This window comes from Nycticebus coucang, chromosome 8 (genome assembly GCF_027406575.1).
Source record: "Nycticebus coucang isolate mNycCou1 chromosome 8, mNycCou1.pri, whole genome shotgun sequence".
Taxonomy (NCBI): domain Eukaryota; kingdom Metazoa; phylum Chordata; class Mammalia; order Primates; family Lorisidae; genus Nycticebus; species Nycticebus coucang.
The window spans coordinates 62,676,511-62,702,925 of NC_069787.1; the positions used below are offsets into that span (position 1 = coordinate 62,676,511).

Sequence of the window (26,415 nt, forward strand, 5' to 3'; positions counted from 1 at the left end):
CATCTTCATCCATGCTATTGCAAATGGTAGAATTTCATTCTTTTTGTGGCGCTATAATATTTCACTGTGTATATGTATGAAAACTTCCTTTATCCATTCATACATTGATGGACACTTGGGTTAATTCCATATCTTGGCTATTGTGAATACTGTTGCAATAAACATGAGGGTGCAGATATCTTTTTGATATATTGAATTCCCATCCTTGGAATATATTGGAATATATTCCAATATATATATATAAAAATCCCACCCACATTTCTGCTGAGTGATGTGACAATTCTGTTTTCAGTTCTTGGAGAAATCTCCATACTGGGTTCCATCATGATTACACTAATTTACATTCCCATCAACAGTGCATGAGGAGTCCCCTTTTCCCATATCCTCACTAGCATTTGTTATTGCTCATATTTTTGATAAAAAGCCCTATTAACTGGAGTGAAGCAATATCTCATGGTAATTTTGATTTGTATTTTTTGGATTACTAATGATGTAAGCAGTTTTTATACCTGTTGGTGATTTGTATGTGTTCTTTTGAGAAATGTCTACTCATATCCTTTACCTATTGTTTAGTCAAATTTTTTCATTTTGTTCTATTGAGTTGTTGAAACTCCTTATATAATAGTTATCAGTTCCTTGTCATGTGAGTAGTGTGTAAATATTCTCACCCATTCTTTGAGTTGTTGCTTAACTTTGTTGATTGTTTCCTTTGCTGTGTAGAAGTATTTTAGCTAATTGTGATTACTTTTGTCCAATTTTGCTTTGGTTACCTATGCTTTGGCATTGTTACTCAAGAAGTCCTTGCCCAGATGCACTGACACGTTTTTCCAAAATTTTATTTTAGTAGTTTCATAGTTTCAGTTTTTAGATTTAATTCCTTAATCCAAATTGATTTGATTTTTGTATGTGTTGAGAAATAAAAGTCTAGTTTTATTCATTGGCATATAGATGTTCACTTTCCCCAGCACTATTTATTGAAGAGACTGTCCTTACCCCATCACATGTTCTTGGCAACTTTACAAAGAAAGTTCTCTATAGATATGTAGATTTATTCTGGGTTCTCTATTCCATTTCATTGGTCCATGTGCCTGTTTTTATGCCAGTACAATGCTGTTTTGGTTACTATAGCTATGTAATATAATTTCAAGTTAGGTAATGTGATTCCACCAGTTTTCTTCTTTTTGTTTATGATAGCTTTGGGTATTCTGGGTCGTTTGTGGTTCCATATAAATTTTAGGATTAGTTGTCATTAGTATTTTGATAGGGATTGCATTGAATCTTTAGATAACTTTTGGTAGCATGGACATTTAAAAAATGTTAATTCATCCAATTGACAAAGATCGAATATATTTTTGTGTGTCTCTGTGTGTGTGTGTGTTAATTGGAACATATTGCACATATGATAGTAAAACTAATGGAAACCAAGCAGGTGGAAGGAGAAGGTGGGGATAGGAAAATTCACACTCCATGGGTACAATGCATGCTATCTTATATCTTATGTACCCCATGGGTACAAGGACACACTCATAACTTTGACTCAAATTCCACAAAAGCAATCATGTAACCAATCCATGTTTGTACCACAATAACACTCTGAAATTAAAAAAAAAAATTAGATAAATTTCTTCCTTCTTCAATCTTAGTAGGTTGTATGTGGCTGAGAATTTATCTATCTCTCCTAGCTTTTCTAATTTAGTGGTGTATAGTTGTTCATAGTAGTCTTGAATGACCCTTTGGATTGCTGCAATGTCAGTTATAATGTCTCCTTTTTTCATCTCTGATTTCATTGATTTCAGATATCTTGTTTTCTTATTTAACCTACTTAACAAAATATTGCCTATATTTTTATTTTAATATTAATTAGGCTTCTTCCCAAAAAACAGAACCAATAAAAGATAGATGATAGATAGATATAGATATAAATATATAGATATTGATATTGAGAAAGAGAGAGAGAATAAGGTATTAGTTCACATGAGTATACACACAGTGATTCTCAATCTTCCTAATGCCGCAACCCTTTAATATACTTCCTCGTGTTGTGGTGACCCCCAACCATAAAATTATTTTCTTTTTTTTTTTTGTTGCTGGTAGGTATGTAAAATTTTTTATTTATTTTTTTTTATTAAATCATAGTTGGGTACATTAATATGATCATGGGGCACCATACACTTGGTTCATAGACCATTTGACACATTTTCATCACACTAGTTAACATAGCCTTCCTGGCATTTTCTTAGTTATTTTGCTAAGACATTTACATTCCACATTTACTAAGTTTCACATATACCCTTGTAAGATGCACTGCAGGTGTAATCCTATCAATCCCCCTCCCTCTACCCACCTCCCCCATCCCTCGCCTCCCTTTCCCACTTCCCCCTATTCTTAGGTTGTAGATGGGTTATAGCTTTCATGTGAAGGTCCTAAATTAGTTTCATAGTAGGGGTGAGTACATTGGGTACTTTTTCTTCCATTCTTGAGACACTTTACTAAGAAGAATATGTTCCAGCTCTATCCATGTAAACATGAAAAGAGGTAAAGTCTCCATCTTTCTTTAAGGCTGCATAGTATTCCATGGTGTACATATACCACAATTTATTAATCCATTCGTGGATCGATGGGCATTTGGGCTTTTACCATGACTTAACAATTATGAACAGGGCTGCAATAAACATTCTGGTACAAATATCTTTGTTATGATTTGATTTTTGCTCTTCTGGGTATATGCCCAGTAGAGGAATTACAGGATTGAATAGCAGGTCTATTTATAGATCTCTAAGTGTTCTCCATATATCTTTCCAAAAGGAATGTGTTAATTTGCACTCCCACCAGCAGTGCAAAAGAGTTCCCTTTTCTCCACATCCATGCCAACATCTCTGGTCTTGGGATTTTGTGGTATAGGCTAGTCTCACTGGAGTTAGATGATATCTCAAAGTAGTTTTGATTTGCATTTCTCTTATGATTAAAAATGATGAGCATTTTTTCATGTGTCTGAAGGCCTCATGCCTGTCTTCTACAGAGAAGTTTCTCTTCAAGTCCCTTGCCCAGCCTGTGATGCGATCCCTTGTTTTTTTCTTGCTAATGCATTTGAGTTCTCTGTGGATTCTTGTTATTAAACCTTTGTCAGAGACATAACCTGCAAATATCTTCTCCCATTCTGAGGGCTGTTTGCTTGCTTTACTTGTGTTCTTGGCTGTGCAGAAGCTTTTTAGTTTGATCAAGTCTCAGTAGTGTATTTTTGAAGCTGCTTCAATTGCCCGGGGGATCTTCCTCATAAAAACTCACCAAACCCAATTTCTTCAAGGGTTTTCCCTGCACTCTCTTCTAGTATTTTTATAGTTTCATGTCTTAAGTTTAAAACTTTAATCCAGTGAGAGTCTATCTTGGTTAATGGTGAAAGGTGTGGGTCCAGTTTCAGTCTTCTACAGGTTGCCAGCCAGTTCACCCAGCACCATTTGTTAAATAGGGAATCTTTCCCCCATTGAATGTTTTTAATTGGCTTGTCAAAGATTAAATAATGGTAAGTAGCTGGATTCATCTCTTGGTTCTCTATTCTGTTCCAGAAATCTACTTCTCTGTTTTTGTGCCAGTACCATGCTGTTTTGATAACTATCGATTTGTAGTATAGTCTGAGGTCTGGTAGCATGATTCCTCCTACTTTGTTTTTATGTTTGAGTAATGCCTTGGCTATTCGAGTTTTTTTCTGATTCCATATAAAATTAAGTATTGTTTTTTCAAGATCTTTAAAGTATGACAGTGGAGCTTTAATGGCGATTGTGTTGAAATTATATGTTGCTTTGGGTAGTATGGACATTTTAACAATGTTGATTCTTCCCAGCCATGAGCATGGTATGTTTTTCCATTTGTTAATATTTTCAGCTATTTCTTTTCTTAGAATTTCATAGTTCTCTTTATAGAGATCTTTCACGTCCTTTGTTAGATAAATTCCCAAATATTTCATCTTCTTTGGCACTACTGTGAATGGGATAGAGTCCTTAACTGTTTTTTCAACTTGACTAGTGTTGGTATATATAAAGGCTACCGATTTATGAATGTTGATTTTGTAACCTGAGATGCTGCTGTATTCCTTGATCAATTCTAAGAACTTTGTAGTAGAGTACCTAGTGTTTTCCAGACATACAATCATATCATCTGTGAAGAACAAAAGTTTGATGTCTTCTGACCCTATATGGATACCCTTGATCACCTTTTCTTCCCTAATTGCGGTGGCTAAAACTTCCATTACAATGTTAAAAAGCAATGGAGACAATGGGCAGCCTTGTCTGGTTCCTGATGTGAGTAGAAATGATTCCAATTTAACTCCATTCAATATAATATTGGCTGTGGGTTTGCTGTAGATGGCCTCTATCAGTTTAAGAAATGTCCCTTCTATACTGATTTTCTTTTTTTCTTTTTTTTCAATCCATTAATACTTTTATTGTCTGTGCAATAAACCCTTCCTGTTTTCCTGTCATGGAAAGTGTACTGTCTATACATACACTTACTAGATTTACCAAATTCAGTCCAATTTCATGACATTATTTTGAAAACTGTTGAAGATATCTGTTCTCCATGTTCTGTTTGCAAATATACCCAAAGTGAGTAACTCTTTGTAGCAAAGAAAATCTTCTATTGTGACTAAAATGAAGTATAAAACCCATGCTGAGTCAGTAATATCAGTTGGTTCATCTAAAGTGATTAAATAATATATATATTACATTTGAAGAATTGCATAAAATTGTTCTTTTAAGTTGGGCACTAATTCAATCTGCTGATGAGTATGGTTCCACTTGAAGAAGGCAGTTTGTACTTTGAAACATAATTGGGGTTTATCCAATCAGCTAGCCTGTGTCTTTTTCAGAGGTGAATACAGTCCATTAACATTCGTTGAGAGAATTGATAAGTGCTGTATTTTTTTTTTTATTGGGGATTCATTGAGGGTACAAGAAACCAGGTTACACTGCATTTCTTAGGTAAAGTTCCTCTTTTTTTTTGTTTGTTTTTTATTGTTGGGGATTCATTGAGGGTACAATAAGCCAGGTTACTCTGATTGCAATTGTTAGGTAAAGTCCCTCTTGCAATCATGTCTTGCCCCCATAAAGTATAACACACACCAAGGCCCCACCCACCTCCCTCCTTCCCTCTTTCTGTTCCCCACCATAACCATAATTGTCATTAATTGTCCTCATATCAAAATTGAGTACATAGGATTCATGCTTCTCCATTCTTGTGATGCTTCACTAAGAATAATGTCTTCCACGTCCATCCAGGTTAATACGAAGGATGTAAAGTCTCCATTTTTTTTAATGGCTGAATAGTATTCCATGGTATACATATACCACAGCTTGTTAATCCATTCCTGGGTTGGTGGGCATTTAGGCTGTTTCCACATTTTGGTGATTGTAAATTGAGCTGCAATAAACAGCCTAGTACAAGTGTCCTTATGATAAAAGGATTTCTATCCTTCTGGGTAGATGCCCAGTAATGGGATTGCAGGATCAAATGGGAGGTCTAGCTTGAGTGCTTTGAGGTTTCTCCATACTTCCTTCCAGAAAGGTTGTACTGGTTTGCAGTCCCACCAGCAGTGTAAAAGTGTTCCCTTCTCTCCACATCCACGCCAGCATCTGCAGTTTTGAGATTTTGTGATGTGGGCCATTCTCACTGGGGTTAGATGATATCTCAGGGTTGTTTTGATTTGCATTTCTCTAATATATAGAGATGATGAACATTTTTTCATGTGTTTGTTTGCCATTCGTCTGTCATCTTTAGAGAAAGTTCTATTCATGTCTCTTGCCCATTGATATAAGGGATTGTGGGCTTTTTTCATGTGGATTAATTTGAGTTCTCTATAGATTCTAGTTATCAAGCTTTTGTCTGATTGAAAATATGCAAATATGCTTTCCCATTGTGTAGGTTAACTCTTTGCTTTGGTTATTGTCTCCATAGCTTTACAGAAGCTTTTCAGTTTAATGAAGTCCCATTTGTTTATTTTTGTTGTTGTTGCAATTGCCATGGCAGTCTTCTTCATGAAGTCTTTCCCCAGGCCAATATCTTCCAGTGTTTTTCCTATGCTTTCTTTGAGGATTTTTATTGTTTCATGCCTTAAATTTAAGTCCTTTATCCATCTTGAATCAATTTTTGTGAGTGGGGAAAGGTGTGGGTCCAGTTTCAGTCTTTTACATGTAGACAATCAGTTCTCCCAACACCATTTATTGAATAGGGAGTCTTTCCCCCAAGGTATGTTCTTGTTTGATTTATAAAGATTAGGTGGTTGTAAAATGTTAGTTTCATTTCTTGGTTTTCAATTCGATTCCAAGTGTCTATGTCTCTGTTTTTGTGCCAGTACCATGCTGTCTTGACCACTATGGCTTTGTAGTACAGACTAAAATCTGGTATGCTGATGCCCCCAGCTTTATTTTTGTTACAGAGAACTGCCTTAGCCTTACGGGTTTTTTTCCGGTTCCATACAAAATGCAGAATCATTTTTTCCAAATCTTGAAAGTATGATGTTGGTATTTTGATAGGAATAGCATTGAATAGGTAGATTGCTTTGGGAAGTATAGACATTTTAACAATGTTGATTCTTCCCATCCATGAGCATGTTATGTTCTTCCATTTGTTAATATCCTCTGCTATTTCCTTTCTGAGGATTTCATAGTTTTCTTTATAGAGGTCCTTCACCTCCTTCATTAGGTATATTCCTAGGTATTTCATTTTCTTTGAAACTATGGTGAAGGGAGTTGTGTCCTTAATTAGCTTCTCATCTTGACTGTTATTGGTGTACACAAAGGCTACTGACTTGTGGACATTCATTTTATATCCTGAAACATTACTGTATTTTTTGATGACTTCTAGGAGTCTTATGGTTCAGTCTTTGGGGTTCTCCAAGTATAACATCATGTCATCAACAAAGAGGGAGTGTTTGACCTCCTCTGCTCCCATTTGGATTCCCTTTATTTCCTTATCTTGCCTAATTGTATTGGATAGAACTTCCAGCACTGGGTTGAATAGTAAAGGTGACAGAGGACAACCTTGTCTGGTTCCAGTTCTAAGAGGAAAAGCTTTCAGTTTTACTCCATTCAGTAAAATATTGGCTGTGGCTTTGTCATAGATAGCTTCAATCAGTTTTAGAAATGTGCCACCTATGCCTATACTCTTCAGTGTTCTAATTAGAAAAGGATGCTGGATTTTATCAAATGCTTTTTCTGCATCTATTGAGAGGATCATGTGATCTTTATTTTTGCCTCTGTTAATATGGTGGATAACGTTTATAGACTTGCGTATGTTAAACCAGCCTTGCATCCCTGGGATGAAGCCTACTTGATCATGATGAATGACTTTTTTGATGATAAGCTGTAATCTATTGGCTAGGATTTTGTTGAGAATTTTTGCGTCTATATTCATGAGTGAGATTGGTCTGAAATTCTCCTTTTTGTTTGGGTCTTTTCCTGGTTTTGGTATCAGGGTGATGTTTGCTTCATAGAATGTGTTGGGGAAGATTCCTTCTTCCTCAATTTTTTGGAATGATTTCTGCAGTACAGGAATAAACTCTTCCTTGAAGGTTTGATAGAATTCTGGAGTGAAGCCATCTGGACCAGGGCATTTTTTGGTTGGAAGACTTTTTATTGTTTCTTTGATCTCAGTGCGTGAAATTGGTCTGTTCAGGAGCTCCATTTCTTCCTGGCTGAGTCTAGGGAGAGGGTGCGATTCCAAATATTGATCCATTTCTTTCACATTATCAAATTTCTGGGCATAGTGTTTCTGGTAGTATTCAGAGGTAATCTCTTATATCTCTGTGGGATCAGTTGTTATTTCCCCTTCATCATTTCTGATTGAGGTTACTAGAGATTTTACTTTTCTATTCCTCATTAGTCTAGCCAATGGTTTATCTATTTTACTTATTTTTTCAAAAAACCAACTCCTTCTTTCATTAATTTTCTGAATGATTCTTTTGTTTTCAATTTCATTGATCTCTGATTTGATTTTGGATATTTCTTTTCTTCTACTGAGTTTAGGCTTAGATTGTTCTTCTTTTTCCAATTCCATAAGATCTCTTGTGAGATTGTTGATGTGCTCTCTTTCTGTTTTTCGAATGTAGGCATCTAAAGCAATGAATTTTCCTCTCAAAACTGCTTTTGCAGTATCCCACAGGTTTTGGTAGCTTGTGTCTTCATTGTTGTTATGCTCAAGAAAGTTAATGATTTCCTGTTTGATTTCTTCCTGCACCCATCTGTTATTCAACAGAAGATTGTTTAATTTCCATGCCTTTGTGTGGGGTCGAGCATTTTTTTAGAGTTCAGTTCCACCTTTAGTGCCTTATGGTCTGAGAAGATACAAGGTAAAATTTCAATTCTTTTGATTCTGTTGATATTTGTTTTGTGTCCCAGGATATGATCAATTTTGGAGAATGTTCCATGGGGTGATGAGAAGAATGTATACTCTTTACCTTTGGGATGGAGTGTTCTATATGCGTCTATCAAGCACAGTTGTTCCAGTGTCTCATTTAAATCTCTTATATCCTTGTTTAATTTCTGTTTAGAGGATCTGTCCAGCTCTGTAAGAGGAGTGTTAAGGTCCCCTGTTATTATGGTATTATCAGATATCATATTGCTTAGACTTAGTAAGGTTTGTTTCAAGAATCTGGGAGCATTTAAATTGGGTGCATAGATATTTAGAATTGAAATGTCTTCTTGTTGTATTTTTCCCTTGACCAATATAAAGTGACCATCTTTGTCTTTTTTTACTTTAGTTGCTTTAAATCCACATGTATCTGAAAATAAGATTGCAACTCCTCTTTTCTTCTGAATTCCATTTGCCTAAAAAATTGTCTTCCAACCCTTGACTCAGAGGTTGAATTTGTCTTTTGAAGCCAGGTGTGTTTCTTGCAGACAGCAAATGGATGGCTTGTGGTTTTTAATCCAGTCAGCCAATCTAGGTCTCTTCAGTGGGGAATTCAAGCCATTAACATTTGTTGAGATAATTGATAAGTGTTGTAGTCTTCTATTCGTCTTATTTTCCGAGAGTCCATTGCTTAGTTTTATCTTTTGCATCGGTGTGGAGGTTAGGTTCTGTCCTTTTATTTCTGAGATCTTACTTTGCTGCTGATCCGTTGTTGTGGTCAGTGTGCAGAACAGGTTGAAGTATGTCCTGTAGAGCTGGTCTTGTTGTGGCGAATTTCCTCAATGTTTGTAGATCCGTAAATGATTTGATTTCTTCGTCAATTTTGAAGCTTAGCTTAGCAGGGTACAGAATTCTGGGCTGGAAATTGTTCTGTTTAAGTAGATTAAAGGTAGATGACCATTGTCTTCTTGCTTGGAAAGTTTCATTAGAGAAGTCTGCAGTCACTCTGATGGATTTGCCCCTGTAGGTCAACTGGCGCTTACTCCTGGCAGCTTGCAGGATCTTTTCTTTTGTCTTGACTTTGGATAGGTTCATCACAATGTGTCTTGGAGAAGCTCGGTTAGAGTTGAGGCGACCTGGGGTCCGATAGCCCTGTGAAAGCAGTGTGTCATAATCTTTGGTGATATTTGGGAAATTTTCTTTTATAATATTCTCTAGTATGGCTTCCATTCCTCTGGGGCATTCTTCTTCCCTTCTGGAATTCCTATAACTCGTATGTTGGAACGCTTCATAAAGTCCCATAATTCTGACAGTGAACGTTCTGCTTTCTCTCTCTTCTTTTCTGCCTCTTTTACTATCTGAGTTATCTCAAGAGCTTTGTCTTCTACCTCTGAAATTCTTTCTTCTGCATAGTCTAACCTGTTGCTGATACTTTCCATTGCATCTTTAAGTTCCCTGATTGACTGTTTCATTTCCTTCAGCTCTGCTATATCCTTTTTATATTCCTCATATCGTTCATCTCTTATTTGATTCTGTTTTTGAATTTCCTTTTGTTTTTTTTCCACTTTATTAGCAGTTTCCTTCATTGTTTCCATCATTTCTTTCATTGTTTTCAACATGTGTATTCCAAATTTCCTGTCATTCCTAACATTTCTGTATAGGTGGAATCCTCTGCAGTAGCTACCTCATGGTCCCTTGGTGGGGTGTTGTTCTGGACTGGTTCTTCATGTTGCCTGTAGTTTTCTGCTGATTCTTCCTCATGAGTGATTTCTTTTATCTGTTTCCTTGCCCTAATTTTCCTTTCACCTCCTCTTGCTCTTTAAGTTCTCGTGCCTGTGGACTAAGGGTTACAGGACCAGAAGGGTGAGAAGGTTGAAGAGCAAAAAAGGGATGAAAGAAAGGAGGACCTATTGATAAGGAAAAAAAAAAAAAGAAAAATAGAGAAAGGAGTGGGGGTGGGTAAAAGGAACATTGACAAAAAGAAGAGAGGCACAGAAAGAGGGAGACAGAGCAATATAGGTGTATAGTAGGGTACTTTGATACATCCTTTAAAAAAAAAACCACCTTCTGGGGGTGCCCAGTTGGCTGGTTCCCTTGAGTTCAGCAGCTCTTTGGTAACCTGATCAGACACAGTACCCCACCTCCACCAATTAGAGAGGAAAGACAAAAATGCTGTAAATCAAACCAAAACAAGCAAACAGAAAACTTTACGGGATAAAATTGGCTGGAAAAAACAAATAATAGTGGTAGAAACACTAACAAAAATGAAGTTCTAATTATTGAAATAGGCAGCAATTGGAAATTATAATTAAACTAGAAAAATTGAGAAAGAAAAAGGATCTCTATGGAAAAGGTTGAACTTAAAAAACAAAACAACAATCAACAACATCAAAATAAACAAAAAAAACAACCAATCCAAAAAAAAAAAAAAAACCACAACCAAAAACAAAGCAGTATGTATATGTTATTGAATATTGTCTGGGCAATACGTGGTCTTCTCAGGTATGAGATGTTAATCACAGTTCTGATACGACTGAAGGCTGCTAGTTTCTCAAACACCAGCAGGTAGACACCCTAAATCTCTCTTCAGCCCACTTAAAAGGCACTTTGAACTTGTTCACTTGCTGAGCAGAAGCTTTCCCAGGGAAGTGCTTGTCGCTGGAATCACTGCTGAAGTGGCTATCCACTTACCCTGTGTGCCAAAACTGGTCTCCCTCTGCCCCTGAGGATTAGGGCTGCAAGGCGGCTCAGACCCCGCCCTTAGGCTACTTGGTCCCTGGGTTACCAGCTCCCACCCAATTCCAGCTCTGCGACCCTGAGGGCGGAGCTTGTCAGGGCAGATCGCTCACAATGGCTGCCTGTGACCCAGAGCCAAACACTATTAGCTCCGTCTGGCTCAGCAGCTCAGACTGGGGACCTAGACAAAGGCCAAAATTCTCCGCACTCCTGCTCAGGCTCTCCCCAAGGCAGTTCAGCTGAGTGCCAAGTCCAAAGACACCAAAACAGATCACAGGTAAGGCCTTTCTGGTATGCAGTCTCGCTGCTACTGAACTTACAGTTGCGGGCGGGTTTAGATGGATTGAACACACGCGACCACTTGCCGGTTTTCCACTGTTTTAGTCCTCCTCTTGGGGTCCAGAAGTCTCTCGCTGACTCCCTGTATCCTCTCAGGGGTGATGATAGGCAGATCCCACAAGCCAGAGATGCCTGGAGTCCTATCTCCCCAGACTCACAGTGCCCAGATGCAAGGAAGCTGTTACTCGGCTGCCATCTTGCTCCGCCTCGGTATACTGATTTTCTTAAGTGTTCTGATCATGAAGGAATGCTGGATATTATCAAAAGCTTTTTCTGCATCAATTGAGAGAATCATATGGTCTTTGTTTTTTAATTTGTTGAATTACATTTATAGATTTACGTATATTGAACCAGCCTTGAGACCCTGGGATAAAACCGACTTGGTCATGATGTATAATTTGTTTGATGTGTTGTTGGATTCTGTTTGTTAGGATCTTGTTGAATATTTTTGCATCTATATTCATTAGTGATATTGGTCTATAATTTTCTTTTCTTGTTGGGTCTTTTCCTGGTTTGGGGATCAGGGTGATGTTTGTTTCATAGAATGTGTTGGATAGTTTTCCTTCTTTTTCTACCTTTTGGAACAGGTTGAGTAATATAGGTACTAATTCCTCTTTAAAGGTTTGGTAGAATTCTGACGTGAAACCATCTGGTCCCAGACTTTTCTTTTTGGGGAGGTTTTATGTGGTTGATTTTATTTCTGAACTTGATATGGGCCTGTTCAACATTTCCATTTGATTCTGCTTAAGTCTTGGAAGGTGACATGCTTCCAAGTTTCAGTCAATTTCCTTCAGATTTTCATATTTCTTAGAGTACAGTTTCTTGTAATATTCATTAAGGATTTTTTGGATTTGTGAGCAGTCTGTTATTATTTCGTCTTTGTCATTTCTAATTGATGAGATTAGAGATTTTACTCTTTTTTTTCTTGATTAGGTTGGCCAAAGGTTTATCTATTTTGTTGACCTTTTCAAAAAACCAGCTTTTTGATTTATTGATCTGTTGTATTATTCTTTTGTTTTCAATTTCTTTTAGTTCTGCTCTGATTTTGGTTATTTCTTTTCTTCTACTGGGTTTGGGGTTGGAGTGTTCTTCCATTTCCTGTTACTTGAGATGTCCCATTAAATTGATAACTTCCTTCCTTTCCGTTCTCCTGAGGAAGGCTTGTAGTGCTATAAATTTCCCTCTTAGAACTGCTTTTGCAGTGTCCCAGAGGTTCTCATAGTTCGTGTCTTCATTGTCATTTTGTTCCAAAAATTTGGCAATTTCCTTCTTGATCTGATCTCTGACCCAGCTATCATTCAACATAAGGTTATTTAACTTCCATGTTTTTGTATAAGTATGCAGATTCCTGTTGTTAGTCAGCTTAAGTTTTAGTCCATGGTGGTCTGAGAAGATGCATGGAATAATTTCTATTCCTTTAAAATTACTGAGGTTAGACCCATGACCTAAGATGTGATCGATTTTGGAGTAGGTTCCGTGGGCTGATGAGAAGTTTGTGTATTCAGTTTTGTTGGGATGAAATGTTCTGTAGATGTCTGCTAAATCTAAATGCTGGATGGTTAGATTTAAATCTAGAATTTCTTTACTCAACTTTTTGTTGGAGGATCAATCCATCACTGCCAAAGGAGTGTTAAAATCTCCGACTATTATGGAGCTGGAGGAAATCAAGTTGCTCATGTCTGTTAGAGTTTCTCTTATAAATTGAGGTGCATTTTGGTTGGGTGCATAGATATTAATAATTGAAATCTCATCATATTGAGTATTACCCTTAACAAATATGAAATGACCATTCTTGTCCTTCCTTACTTTTGTTGGTTTAAAGCCACCCTTAACAAATATGAAGTGACCATTCTTCTCCTTCCTTACTTTTGTTGGTTTAAAGCTTATTGTATCTGCAAATAAAATTGCAATGCCTGCTTTTTTCTGGTTACCATTTGCCTGGAATGTGGATGACCATCCTTTCACCCTGAGTCTTTATTTGTCTTTTAAGTTAAGATGTGACTGTTGTATGCAACAGATATCTGGGCTGAGTTTTTGTATCCAGTCAGCTAACCTATGTCTCTTTAGAGGACAGTTTAAGCCATTCACATTAATGGAGAATATTGATAAGCTTGGTGAAATTTTGGGTATCGAATTTTTCAAAAGTCCAGTGGACATTTTTAATCCTTTCGCCATTGTGGAAGTTGGAGTTTGATCCGAAGTTTCTGAGTGAGTTTACTTTTGTACTAGAGGATTGGGTTGGTCATTATGGAGGATAGGTTTGAGAATATCCTGAAGAGCTGGTTTGGTTATGGCAAATTTCTTCAACATATGAATGTCATTAAAGTATTTAATTTCTCCATCATAAATGAAACTCAGTTTAGCTGGATACAAGATCCTGGGTTGAAAGTTATTTTGCTTTAGGAGATTAAAACTCGATGACCACCCTCTTCTGGCTTGAAAAGTTTCAGCAGAGAGATCTGCAGTCATTCTAATTCTCTTGCCTTTGAAGGTAATAGTTTTCTTTCGCCTGGCTGCTTTGAGAATTTTCTCCTTCATATTAACTTTAGTGAAGTTAATTATGATATGCCTGGGGGATGTCTTATTGTAGTTGAGTTGTGCTCGGGTTCTGAAGCTGTCTGCTGTCTGAATTTCAGATTCTCTAGGCATGTCTGGAAAATTCTCTTTCATAATTTCATGCAGAAGGGCCTCTGTGCCCATTTAGGCCACTTCATTGGTTTCAGGAATTCCTATGAGTCAGGTATTTGCCTTCTTCAACTTATCCCAGAGCTCTCTGAGAGAATTATCCGTTTTTGCTCTCCATTTCTCTTCCTCTCTGAGAGTTTGGGAGCGTTCAAAGGCTTTATCTTCAATGTCAGAAATTCTTTCTTCTGCTTGCTCCATTCTGTTGCTGAGGGATTCTACTGTATTTTTCATATCTTTGAGAGCTGCAAATTCTTGCTTCAGTGTGTCTAAGTCTTTGGTGGTTTTGTCTTTAAATTCATTAAATTCTTGAGACAGCTTTTGAATTTCTCCACGAATTCCTAATTCCATTTTGTTAATCTTGTTTGCCATCCAAATTCTGAATTCGATTTCTGACATCTCAGCCAGTTGTTTGTGAATGGGATCTTCAATTACATCTGCCCTATCTTTCCTTGGGGGGGTTGATCTATTCTGGTTATTCATGTTACCAGAGTTTTTCCGCTGATTCCACCCCATGATTGTTTTACTCCCTTGATTTTTCCCCTGGAGCTCTGTTGAGGGCCCGTATATGGTTGTGGGCTGAGAGACTGGGGCCCTGTCTGGTGTGGTGGGGCTAAGTGGTTCTGTCTTATTTTCAGCTGGTTTCTGTTTGACCCCAGTGAAGCACTTACTCTGGGTCGAAGTCTCTGCTCTCTGAGTCGGCCCTGCCCCGGAAGCTTCCCAGGTCTGTGAGTTGCTTCAGGCAAAACCTTTACTCATGGGTGGCCTCCTCTGGTTGCCCAGGGAGACAGTGGGTATGGCTTCAGCCACCTCAGGGAACTGCTGCTCTGGTGTGGGTCTCTCCCAGCCTCACTCCAGGGCCCCAGAGTCAGCACTGACCAGCCGCAGATCGGGTACTGTCCATGCCCCGATAAGTCCCCCAAGAATCTGGACTCCTTGGGGACAGCCCTCCAGATCTCAGAGTGAGGGCATGGGGCAGGGGAGCGCTGGGAGCCCAGAGCCACTGGTAGCGAGCACACTCAGTTCCACTCAGTTTTTTGCCTGGCTGCACTGCTGCCGCTCAGGCCTCCAGTTTACAGAGTGAGGGCGGAGAGTGGAGTGCTGGGAGCCCAGAGCCACTGGTAGCAAGCACACACAGTTCCACTCAGTTTTTTGCCGGGCCACACAGCCGTCTCTCAAGCCTCCAGATCTTAGAGTGAGGGCGGGGTGGGAGGGTGCAGTGCTGGGAGTCCAGAGCCGCCGGCAGCGAGCTCACACAGTTCCACTCAGTTTTATGCCTGGTTATATTGCTGCCCAAGGAGGGCAATGAGTTCAGAGTTGCGGGAAAATGCTATTTACAGATTTATACGGTTTTGTGCCTGGCAGGAGAATGCCTTGGCACCCTAGTAGGGGAGATAGGTCCAGATTTCAGTAGGTCTCTCCCGTGGAGTGTCGTGGGAGGGCCTTTGATTTCTGCCCATTTGTTTGTGGGGCTCTTAAGCCAATCGGATGGGGGAGGGAGGACTCCTGTCCGTCGCTTGGTGATGGGTTTTGTACCTTTTGTTTGTGTCCTTGTGGTCACAGCTCTCCTCAGCGGGGTTGATGTGCGTTCTTCAACTTTCTCTCTTGGTGCTGCTCAAATCCATCAGGTTACTTGCTAAATTTTCATCCCTTAACTCTCCTTCAGGACAGGAGCCTCTGTGGAAAGCTGGCTTCAGTCCGCCATCTTGTCTCCTCCCCCCATAAAATTATTTTCATTGCTACTTCATAACTGTAATTTTGCTACTGTTATGAAAAATATCTGATGTGAAGCCCACAGGTTATGAAAAATATCTGATGTGAAGCCCACAGGTCAAGAACCACTGGTATAGAGGCTAAGAAGTCCCGAGGTCTGTAGTTGGCAAGCTGGAGAATCTGGAGAAGTGATGGTGGGCTTCTTGTATAAACCAATAGGCCCAAGAACAAGGAGAGCTAATGTTACAAGTTCAAGTCTAAAGCCAGAAAAAGCCCAATGTCTAAGCTCAGATAGTTAGGAAGAGTTCTCTCTTACCCAGCTTTTTTGTTCTATTCAGGTCTTTATTTTATTGAATGAGGCCTACACCCATATTGGAGAAGGCAACCTGCTATCACAGTCTATTGATTAAAATAGTAATCTGATCCAGAAACACACTCACAGACACACCCAGAATAAAGTCTGACAAAATACCTGGGCACCTCATGACCCAGTCAAGTTGACACACTAGCCATAATACTCACTGAATGTCTTATGTTTGCTAGTCTAATGGCTTTCTTTACAATTTAAGTCATTGGCCTAAATTTGAGTGTTTAAACTGCTTTCATGAGAAGAATTGTTTTTGTTTTTGTTTTTTTTTTTTTCTGGGATATAATAATTCTTTAAAGATGCTGATTGGGTCTAAATTTTTAAAAGAAATTCCCCCTGATTAATTTGAGCTCTCTGAAGATTCTAGTTATCAACCCTTTGTCAGATTCATACTCTGCAAATATCATTTAAAAAGATAAAGACTTTACATCTTTTGTATTAATCTATATAAAGTTGGAACACATTTTTCTCAGTAAAGTATCACAAGAATGAAGAAGCAAGAATCCAATGTACTCAATTCTAATATGAAGCCAGTAGATGTTCTAATATACACCCACATAAGTGAGAAACACAAATAGGTTCAAGACAAGGGGAATGAGAGAGCAGTGAGAAAGGAGGAGGGTGGGGTGGGGGTTACAGTGTATGGCACATCTCTTGGGGCAGGACACAACTATATGAGGGACTTTACCTAACAAATGCAAACAGTGTAACCTAATTCTTTGTACCCTCAATAAACCTGAAAAAAAAACAAAAAAGGATTGGAGGGATCCTGGTTTAGAGTTTGGACAAGAAGACAATTATTGAAATGAAAGAAGGAAGGAAGGAAGGAAGGAAGGAAGGAAGGAAGGAAGGAAGGAAGGAAGGAAGGAAGGAAGGAAGGAAGGAAGGAAGGAAGGAAGGAAAAAGGAAGGGAAATTTCAAGGAAGGAAGGAAGGAAAAAGGAAGGGAAATTTCCCCATGGCAAAAATGCCATTGTTCTTTTTGTGAGACAAAACTACTGAACATTTTCTTTAACTCCAAAATTCAGAAAGATATTTCTGTTTTACTCTTTACAATTCAATATATTGTAAGTTACATGTATGTGTGATGAGAACCAATATTTAGGAGAGCTGAGTTCTATTTTTGATCTCTCTTCCTTTGCTGGAATCTCACTGAGTGATACAGAGATTTTTGTTCCATGGCTGATAGTAGTTCTTAAATCTTTAAAGAGATTTGAAAAGCTCATTCTTATCAACTTGGCCTCTAGCATTTTAGAGACCAAGCTCTTGCTGCTATTGATTCCTACAGAAGAGCCCCTTATTTTCAGAGATGACTATGTTTGCATTACGTCTCATAATTGGATCATAGGTCATGTCCTTTAAAAATAGCTATTTTAGTCATGTCCTTATGTCCAGTATTTTCCTAAGGTTTTAGAGAGGATTATTTTAGATAGTCACTAAGACTCAAAAGTTAAATTTTGAGTTTGTTTTGTAACATCAACATTTTTTAACTTTCCTGATTTTTAACCTCCTCAAAAAGTCTACTTGCTATTTTTAAAAAATTGAAGGGTCTCACCATTCTCAGATAAGCACTGCTATAGCATAATTTATATTGAGCTAACAAATGCCAAATCTTGCTTGAAATATATTTCTTGTTCAAGTAAAATGCTTATCACAGGTCAGCAGAAGGGGCTTTACCATCTGAAATAGCACTAATTGGCTGTTTTCCATTTGAAGAGTGGAGCACAATTGTTTGGCTCGAAAGATATAAACATCATTTCTATTCATATTTCATTAACTAGAACTAATTCCACCAGCACAATTAATTTCCAAGGACAAGAAAATTTAATCTCTGGGTACCCCCAAAGAAATGAAAAACTGGATACTGGCAAGCATTAGTAATATCTACCATAGCACGCAAAAATTAATAGGGAAATTTTGTCTCCTATTTAATTTTGCTCAAATTTCAGGGCCAAAATATCCCCCAATTTTACTTAGCACACAATATGCAAGTAAACAAATACAAATCATGAAATGCCTTTCACAGAAAAACAGGAAAAAATTCTCAGTTTTTGACCAGGAGATAGTTGAGAAAGTAGGTCAGTAAAGTCTCCTTGCATCAAAGAGATGGAATAATCCGAGAGGTTGTTCTCTAAGTGATGGTTTAATACTTTTCTAAATTCCTATGAAATGTTGTATTCTATCAATAATTCACATGAGGAAAGCTACATGAGGAGTATTTTATGGTAAAGTTAATTCCTCAGTTCTCTGAATTGATGTTAACATTATCTCCTTTCATTGACCATTTGGTCAACTGAAACAGTAACACAATTATCATCCCTAGATTTGTCTGTGCAGGCTTTTCTCTTCCTCATTCTGATCATATATAGTTCCTTGCAATGAATCCTCAAAAGCAAAACATGGACAAGGCATGTACATTCACTTTTTGACGTAGAAAAACAAAATCTATTTAACTGCTGGCAAAGCCATTCTAGTTTTCTTTTAATTTTTACATACATGTTATTGATGTTAATGCTACATTTTATAGACACAGATTTTTAAACTGGACTATATCCAGTTGAGTAAATTTAAGTATGTGAGGTAACAGACATGTTGACAAGTGCGTGATTTAGTCATTCCATTATGTGTGTGTGTGATTTTTGTCAATTTTTAAAAGTCAAAATTAAAAAAAATAAATTTCAAAACCAAAGAGAGAATTAGGACTAACGACCTCAGCCTGTGAAGCAAAGCATGGATCAGTAGCATTGGCAGGAGCTTACTAGACATGCACATTCCCAGGCCCCTCAAAACCTACTGAATCTGAATATACACTTAGTTTAGATCCCCAAATGATTCTTATACACATTAAAGTTTGACAAGCACTCATCTAGACAGCTTGTATTCTGAGAGGAGACAGGCTTTTCTTTCACGTTCACTGATAGTAGTGAAGATCCCTTAGCCCGGTAGCAATTTGGATATCAATCGAACATTGTCACAGGGACCAGGGAAACAAATGACAAAAGCAGTCAAAGGGTTGATAAATAATGGATTGCTATGGTATAGCCAAAGTAATAAACTTATGTCCAAAGGCCTCAGCTTGCAAGAAATTCAATGAAGCCATTGAATCACTTTTAAGACCATAATTTTGGATTAGTAATGCTGGACTTGGTAACTCTTCTTTTATTATTTAAAAGGCCTCAGCTGCCTCTGCAAAAGTAAAACCCTGGATATGTTTCCTATGACTCTCACTTATAGTCACATAAATTTTTTCTACTGGGAATTATTTACACATTAACCTTCTAATACTGCTGAATAGTGTTGACCAACAAGCCACTTCACCTCCCAACATTCTAGTCTCTCCAGATGTACACAACAATTTACAACTTCCGTTAGTAATAGGATTGAAATTCAAATTTTAATGAAATATATGCAAGTGCCAAATACAATGATTACTTTAGCTGAGAAATAAAAACACTGTCACTTGTTTTTAAATGCTTTGTGAAGCAAAAGTCACAAGGATGAAATTATTCCTATCGTCTTTTTGTTTTGCCTGCTTCTGGAGTTTGTTTGAATGCATCTGAATCTTCTGCTAAATATGTAACATAACAAAGGATTAAATGAAAAAACATTTAATTACCTGAATCTAGTTTATAAAATGTATATGTGTTTGTGGCAGGTTGAGTGGATTGACATAATTGGTACTCCTGAATTTAGAAAAATTGTGTCTAGCTGGAAAACGTGTACATGTTTGGCAAAATTGAGTGACAGGTCAAGAACTCTTCAAGCTAAGAAGATTATGTCAACAGACGCATTCCCCATCTGCTCATTGAATGCACAAATATGGAAATCTGCCTACCAACTAAAGTTCCAGTTAAACTCAGAGCCCATAAATTATATCATTCCAATGGCCAAGATTAAGAAATACAAAACATGCATATGTGATTTTATGTGAAATGAAAGGTATTGTCAAAGACACCTTTTGTTTTCCCTGCTCTGCATTAGAAGTTCATACCAAAAAGACACAGGTGAAGATACACCAGAACAGCAAATCTGGTTTACTCCAAAATGCACAAATCCAGCTATAAAAGCTGACAATTCATGGTGTTATTGAGATAATAGGTCAATAGCACCACAGATGGATTCTTTAAACCACATAACAACACAACATTTTGAAATCTCCTGGACTTCCAGAGAGAGAGACAGGAATCATATGAAATATTCTTACCTATTAGAGGTAGAGTGGTCTTTACTTCTGCATCTTTCAGTGATATTTAGGGGAGATTTGGTGAAAGTGATTTATTTAAGTTCAATTAAAAATAACAGAAGTTTATAATATGAAATTCACCATGCAATTTATACTTTTTAAATTATTTATATATCAACAAAGATTTATGGAGTACCTTCTTTGTGGAAGAATTTGTACAGGATCTTGGCCCACTATAAAGCACAGTAAGATCTACTGCACCTGCCTCCCTGCCCCTACCTCCCCATTGGTCCTGGTTCACTTCAGATTAACACAAGGCTGCACATTCCAGCCATATTGACTCACACATTCTTTATGGAGAATTCTCAATCTATCTGATTGCAATTACTCAAATCTTGGACTAGAAATACAAGATCATAATCAAAATTTTTCAGTAGCTTCAGTTATCACTGTTACTATTTGCTACAGCAAAGATTCATGTGAGGCAACACTAAAAATTGTAGATGTTCTTCTGATACCATGTAAAAATGTTAATAAGATTGGCGTATCTCTCCATGCTGAGGCAGAGGAAGAGTTATACAGATAACTGTGGCTTTCATTTTATTTAGGGAAAATACTTTCTGAATCAGGATTCAGAGAACTCGCAGAAGTTTTCTACTAAGCCTGTGTCGCATTATCCAACTCCAACCACTGTGATTTTGACAAAATACAAGTTCTATTGGGACTAAAGTTTTACATCCGTTATATTATTCAGTCCTTACACCAAAGCTCTTGGTGTGGCAATACAAGGAAAAGGAGTAGTAATGTTATGTTAGCGAAGCTAATTAAACATGAAAGAGGAAACCAAATACTCTAGAAACATAGCAGCCACCATGATTATTTCTAGCCCAACACAATTCTGAGGAAACCTGGACTTAGCAGAAATAGAAAAGTTGTGATAGTTAGTGATTTCCTTCTTCATGGTGTGGAAACCTTAGACTGTGGATTATCACAGCCACATGGCAAGTCTGTTGATACATGGGTTTCTGTTCATCACAGGAGGTGTTGCTCAACAAGGGCGGACACGTTGCCTGCAAACCTGCTAAACACCTAATGATTTGTGTGGTTAGTGCAGGATGCCGGGAGAACAGGAAAGGAAAGAATCTTTAGGTGCTTCAAACTTTTGGATAGAAAACTGAACCACTTGGAAGCACAGATGGTGTTTTCATCACTTCTTTTTTCTAACATTTGGGATTTTGGAAAGGATAGAAAAATCTTGGATGTGAACAATTGGCTATGCAGATGGTGATGGTAAACTGGCTTAGCCAACAGTTTTAAATTCCAGACTGATGGATTTTTATCCACAGAAGAATAAAGGGGAGGGGGAAGAAAAAGAGAAAAAACAAGGAGAGAACAGATAAAGAAAACGTAATTTAATAAGAGAAGAATGCATATTAAATTATATCTTCTTTATCTACTATCATTGTAAGTGGAAAGAATCAGAAGGCCATTTCTAAAATAGCCATCCAGAGTAGCAACCAGGGATGGAAAAAGTTTGCCAAATTTCTGTTGATAAACAACTCTGAATAACTTAATTCAATTTGTCAATTGGCATTCATAATGTAGTTATGAGATCTGGGGATCCGTAAATGGGGGAAATTTCCTGGAGAATTAAAGCTACCCATGGAAATCAAGTTTATACTGGGACACATGACAAAGCAATGAGATAAGTGAAGTTGAGCAGCAGTGTTGGCCAAGGGAGACATATTTCTACAATTAGGAAGAGAACGCAATAAGAGAAAAGGGATTTGTAACAGTGGAAATGGCACCTGCTCTTAAAACTAGGGGATAATGAGGCCTTTGTTTGGGAAATTCATATATAAAAACTTTAATAATCACACATTACCTACTTTTAAAATATCTACTTGGAATGAAGAAGGCTACTTACATATTTTTCAATATAATTTTGTAGTAGGCAGCTTTTCACAGAATATTTATGGTAAAATCATGAGATACAATATAATATCAGAAATCAAGGCAATAGAAGAACAAAAATTCCTTCAATATGCAGGCATTGTATTCATTTTTACATTCCAGATTTACTGAGTATATGTTGTGTTCTAGGCCTTGCCCTAAATCCAGGAGAGACTGAGGTAAATTATGATATACCCTCAAGGAACTTGTAGCCTAGCTGGAGACAGACAGTCCTGTATAAGGCAAGATGATCAGAGCTAAAACTGCTAGGTGAGTATTGAGGAAAGGCCAAGATAAAGCTCTACCAAGAAAATCAGGTATAAGAAGTTTGAAGGGAGAGGGGAAACTTGCCATGTAGAAAGGGGTAGAGGATAACAGCCCCAATCAGAGGGAACTCTACACAGCAGGGGAATGAGGTGTGAATCTCATTATATTCGGTCTGATGGTGTGCAAGGGAAAAATCCAAGACACAAGGCCATTAAAAAAATAAAGCAGGGCTTGTGAAGGACTTTGTAGTACCTGTTCAAGAAGAGATAATATTCTCTAATATGAGTGACAGAAACATTTAGATATTTTAGGCTGTTAAGTGGTACAATTTTGGTTCACTTGGTCAGCATGATTTTGTTCATTTTTACTGATGTATCTCTTTGCAATACTCTGGGTTTAAGCTGTGTTTTGAAGACATATCTCCTTAAGTGGACATAGCTTGTTCACAAAGTAGCACCAACAACCTTTTGTAGCAAATGTGTGTCTTCTTCCTGCTGACAAGAAGCACTTGAACCATTACCCTCATAAAGTAGAGACCCTGCATTCTTTGTTTTCAACTTTTAATGCAGACTGACGTCATTCCTTTTTTAGAATGAATTTTGGTAGCAAACCCAGCAGGAAGACGTAAACAAAAGTGCAGTAAAACTTTATGGCATTTTCTGTGGCAGTACGTTGTCACCTTCAATCTCACCACTGTCTCCACCTCCAGGAAATGCCATCATTCCTTGTGACATCTGGCTTTGTCCTGGTAAAAGACAGATCCCTTACCTAAACGGAATCAATTCCCTCGTGTAACTTTAATAAGATGCAGGGGTGTGTGCCTAGAGACACAGTGACAGAAATCTTCTTTACCATATACTAGTGATTACCCACTAGAGCAAAAAAAAAAAAAAAAGAAAAGAAAAAAACCTCCTTTTCTCAAGTTCCTTATTTCTTTCCGTTCAAGCTAGGATGGTAGTTTGTTGTCTGACAATGTTAATGCATGTTTATGATCCGGGAGCTAGTCAAGACTCTGAATGCCCCTTCAAAAGTTCATGGCCTCAGAGTTGAGGCAAATGCGTGGTAAAAGTTGGATATCAAGAGAAATATGTCATGCATGGAAAGATAAACATAGCACATTCTCACTCTTAGGTGGGAGATAAAATAGTGTATCTCATGGAGGTAAAGAATAGAATGTGGTAACTAGAGGCTGGGAAGGGGGAAGTGGGGACGAAGACATAGCAGGTATAGAAATAAGTTTAGATATAAGGAATAAGTCCTATCGTTCAAACAGTATAGTAGGGTGACCATAATTGACAATAATTTATATTTCAAAATAGCTAAAAGATTTAGAAAGTTCCCATCACAAATGATGAATATTTGAGATGATGGATATCCTAATTATCTTGACTTAATTATTACCCATTATATTCATTGATCAAAATATCATATCTACCCCATAAAGACGAGGTCTGACAATTAAGTTTGCAAACCCATTCTAGAAAACATGCCACATACCTCATTGCTGAATATCACTATGGTCACCTTTGAAGCCCTCCCCTTGGGAAGCTGTGCACTGGCACCAGCACCTAGTCCACCCTTCAAAGCAATTTCGGGACTCTTTTTCTGGAATGACCATCAGAGCTATTGCGATAAGACACAGAAAAACATGAAACAATAATGAATGCCACTCAGCAAGACACCACCATCTGTCAACATGAACACAGCCGTGAGACACTGATATACCAAGATTATGAATCCTTACCCAGTTGTTGTGCAGTGCTGCCAACATAAGACAAGTTCATAAACTTAGTTGTCAGACCTTGTCTGTGCAATTACTATGTATCTGTTAAAAAACAAGAAATGTGATATTTCAACCATATAAAAATAAATGTTTATTATGAAAGCTAGAAAAATAGTTCATAAGAAATATGTCTATTAACATGTTGTTTGGTTCCAGTTTTTTACCCTCCAGCAAACCATTTTTGTTTTTGCATTCATATAATTTCCTATGAAAAGATTTTACTGTGTTTAATCAATATCCCATTATTAAAATGATGACACTATTTGCTTATTTGATGTTGAATTAACATTTCAGACAGTTTTATCCATGAGGGTACCTTTTTGTGTCATTGTGCTCTTCGTAAATTCAGAGCACATTAGCAAAAACCTCTCAACTCTCTCATAAACAATGTCTCTTTTTCAATATGGTAATATTCTGTAGTAGAATGAGTACCACATTTAGAAGCCCTGAATTCTAGATCAAAGACTGTCATTCATGAAATAAGTGACCTTAAAACTGTCACTCCACCTGTGGGTCTTATTATCCTCTTTTACAGGTTGGGAAATCATAATATATTCTTGCCTATCTTAGCACTGTTTGTAGATTCAACAGGGAAAATGTATCTGAAGCCCTGATATTTTATAAATTTACTCAAACGTCATGATTAAAGATGTACCTAAAACTCAAAATTGTTCTTCAAAGACATTGTCTTTATTTAATCCTCAAAAAAATGGCCAATTGAACACATTTTTGTTGAGAATGGAGCTAATATAGCCCAGCTGATGTTGATACAAGAATTAAGCTCAAACAACCTATAGGAATGATGGTTAATATGTCCCTTCAACCATCTTGTTTAGTGACAGCCTTCTCCTCTGAAATTTTGATGAAGAGCCAATCAATTCAAGATGGGATCATTGGAGCATAGGTGGTCATGAGCATAGAACTGAGGTACTGATTTAAGTCTGATCCAGGAGCTTTAGAACTGAGGCTTGGCCGGTGGTGAAATTGATAACCTGCAGTGATAATGTCAAAGTACATTGCACTTGTTAAGATGTGAGTGAGGCTGGGTGGTATCTTGACATCTCGAGAAGTTTTAGATCTTCTGCAAGCCTGCACAAGTTTTCAGTTGAATCCCTTGAGTTCCATGCCAGCAGCAGGGCAGGAAGAGTTTTGGCTTGGCAATTTCTGGGCAGGTGTTACCCGTTGGTTGCCTGAACCATGAGAAAACCTCCTTCTGGTCTTTTTAAATGCCTGACTTTGAGCAGTGCTACCTCCTGATGGGCCTAACAGGGAGAATTAGTTTCAGAATGCACTCACAGGAAGCAGACTGAATTAAGTTGCTAGATGGATTAGGAATGTGTACTAAATCGCTGAAGAAAATCTGTCCAAAACAGCAATCTTGAATGAATCCAGTTCATTTTTTTTATTGTAATTAACCAATGGGTTCAGCTATTTTTTTTTTTTGGACTTCTGTGGTTTGTCATAGTAAAATAATGTCATAGAAAATCTTTTATAAAATACAAAGCATTATGACAATAAAGGTGAAGTATTACCACATTGTATTAGTGTTAGGACTCCAAACCAAGTTTAGAAAATATGTGTGTGTGTTCTACTTTGTGAAATACAAGTTTTCCTCAATTGGAGGAATACAAATATTTGAGAAAAGTTAGGTTTAAGTCAAACTCACTCTTCTGGTGTCGTTACATGATTAAAATATTGATTTGGTTGTTGGGAAAATAAATTCTGTGATAAATTTTATTATTCATGTTAAGTGCAAAGTGAAGATTCTTCAGTGGTTCTTAAGTGTTTGGGGGCCATGTCTCCTTTGAGAATCCAATGAAAGCTAGCTGTCTCACCTCCAAAATCGAACAAAGCACCCACAACATCATTTGGGTTATAATTCCATGAAGTTTGGGGTTCACTGATGGATCCCAGAATTCTCAGGTGCCTTGCAATGTTTATCTGTACTTCTCCACCTCATGTCTTTTGATATCTTTTCAACTCTCAGTCTGCATCTTTCTCTTTTTCTGCAACACCCCTTCCTAGAAAATCTCGTGTAGGTTCTTGCTTACCC

At 37.5% G+C, this 26,415-nt stretch overlaps 1 protein-coding gene across 1 annotated transcript in view; it reads left to right on the forward strand.

Annotated features, from left to right (window-relative positions):
* Window positions 1–26,415, forward strand: part of KCNH8 (potassium voltage-gated channel subfamily H member 8) — a 433,959-nt gene that overhangs the window by 405,590 nt on the left and 1,954 nt on the right. The gene's annotated exons all lie outside the window — the stretch shown is intronic.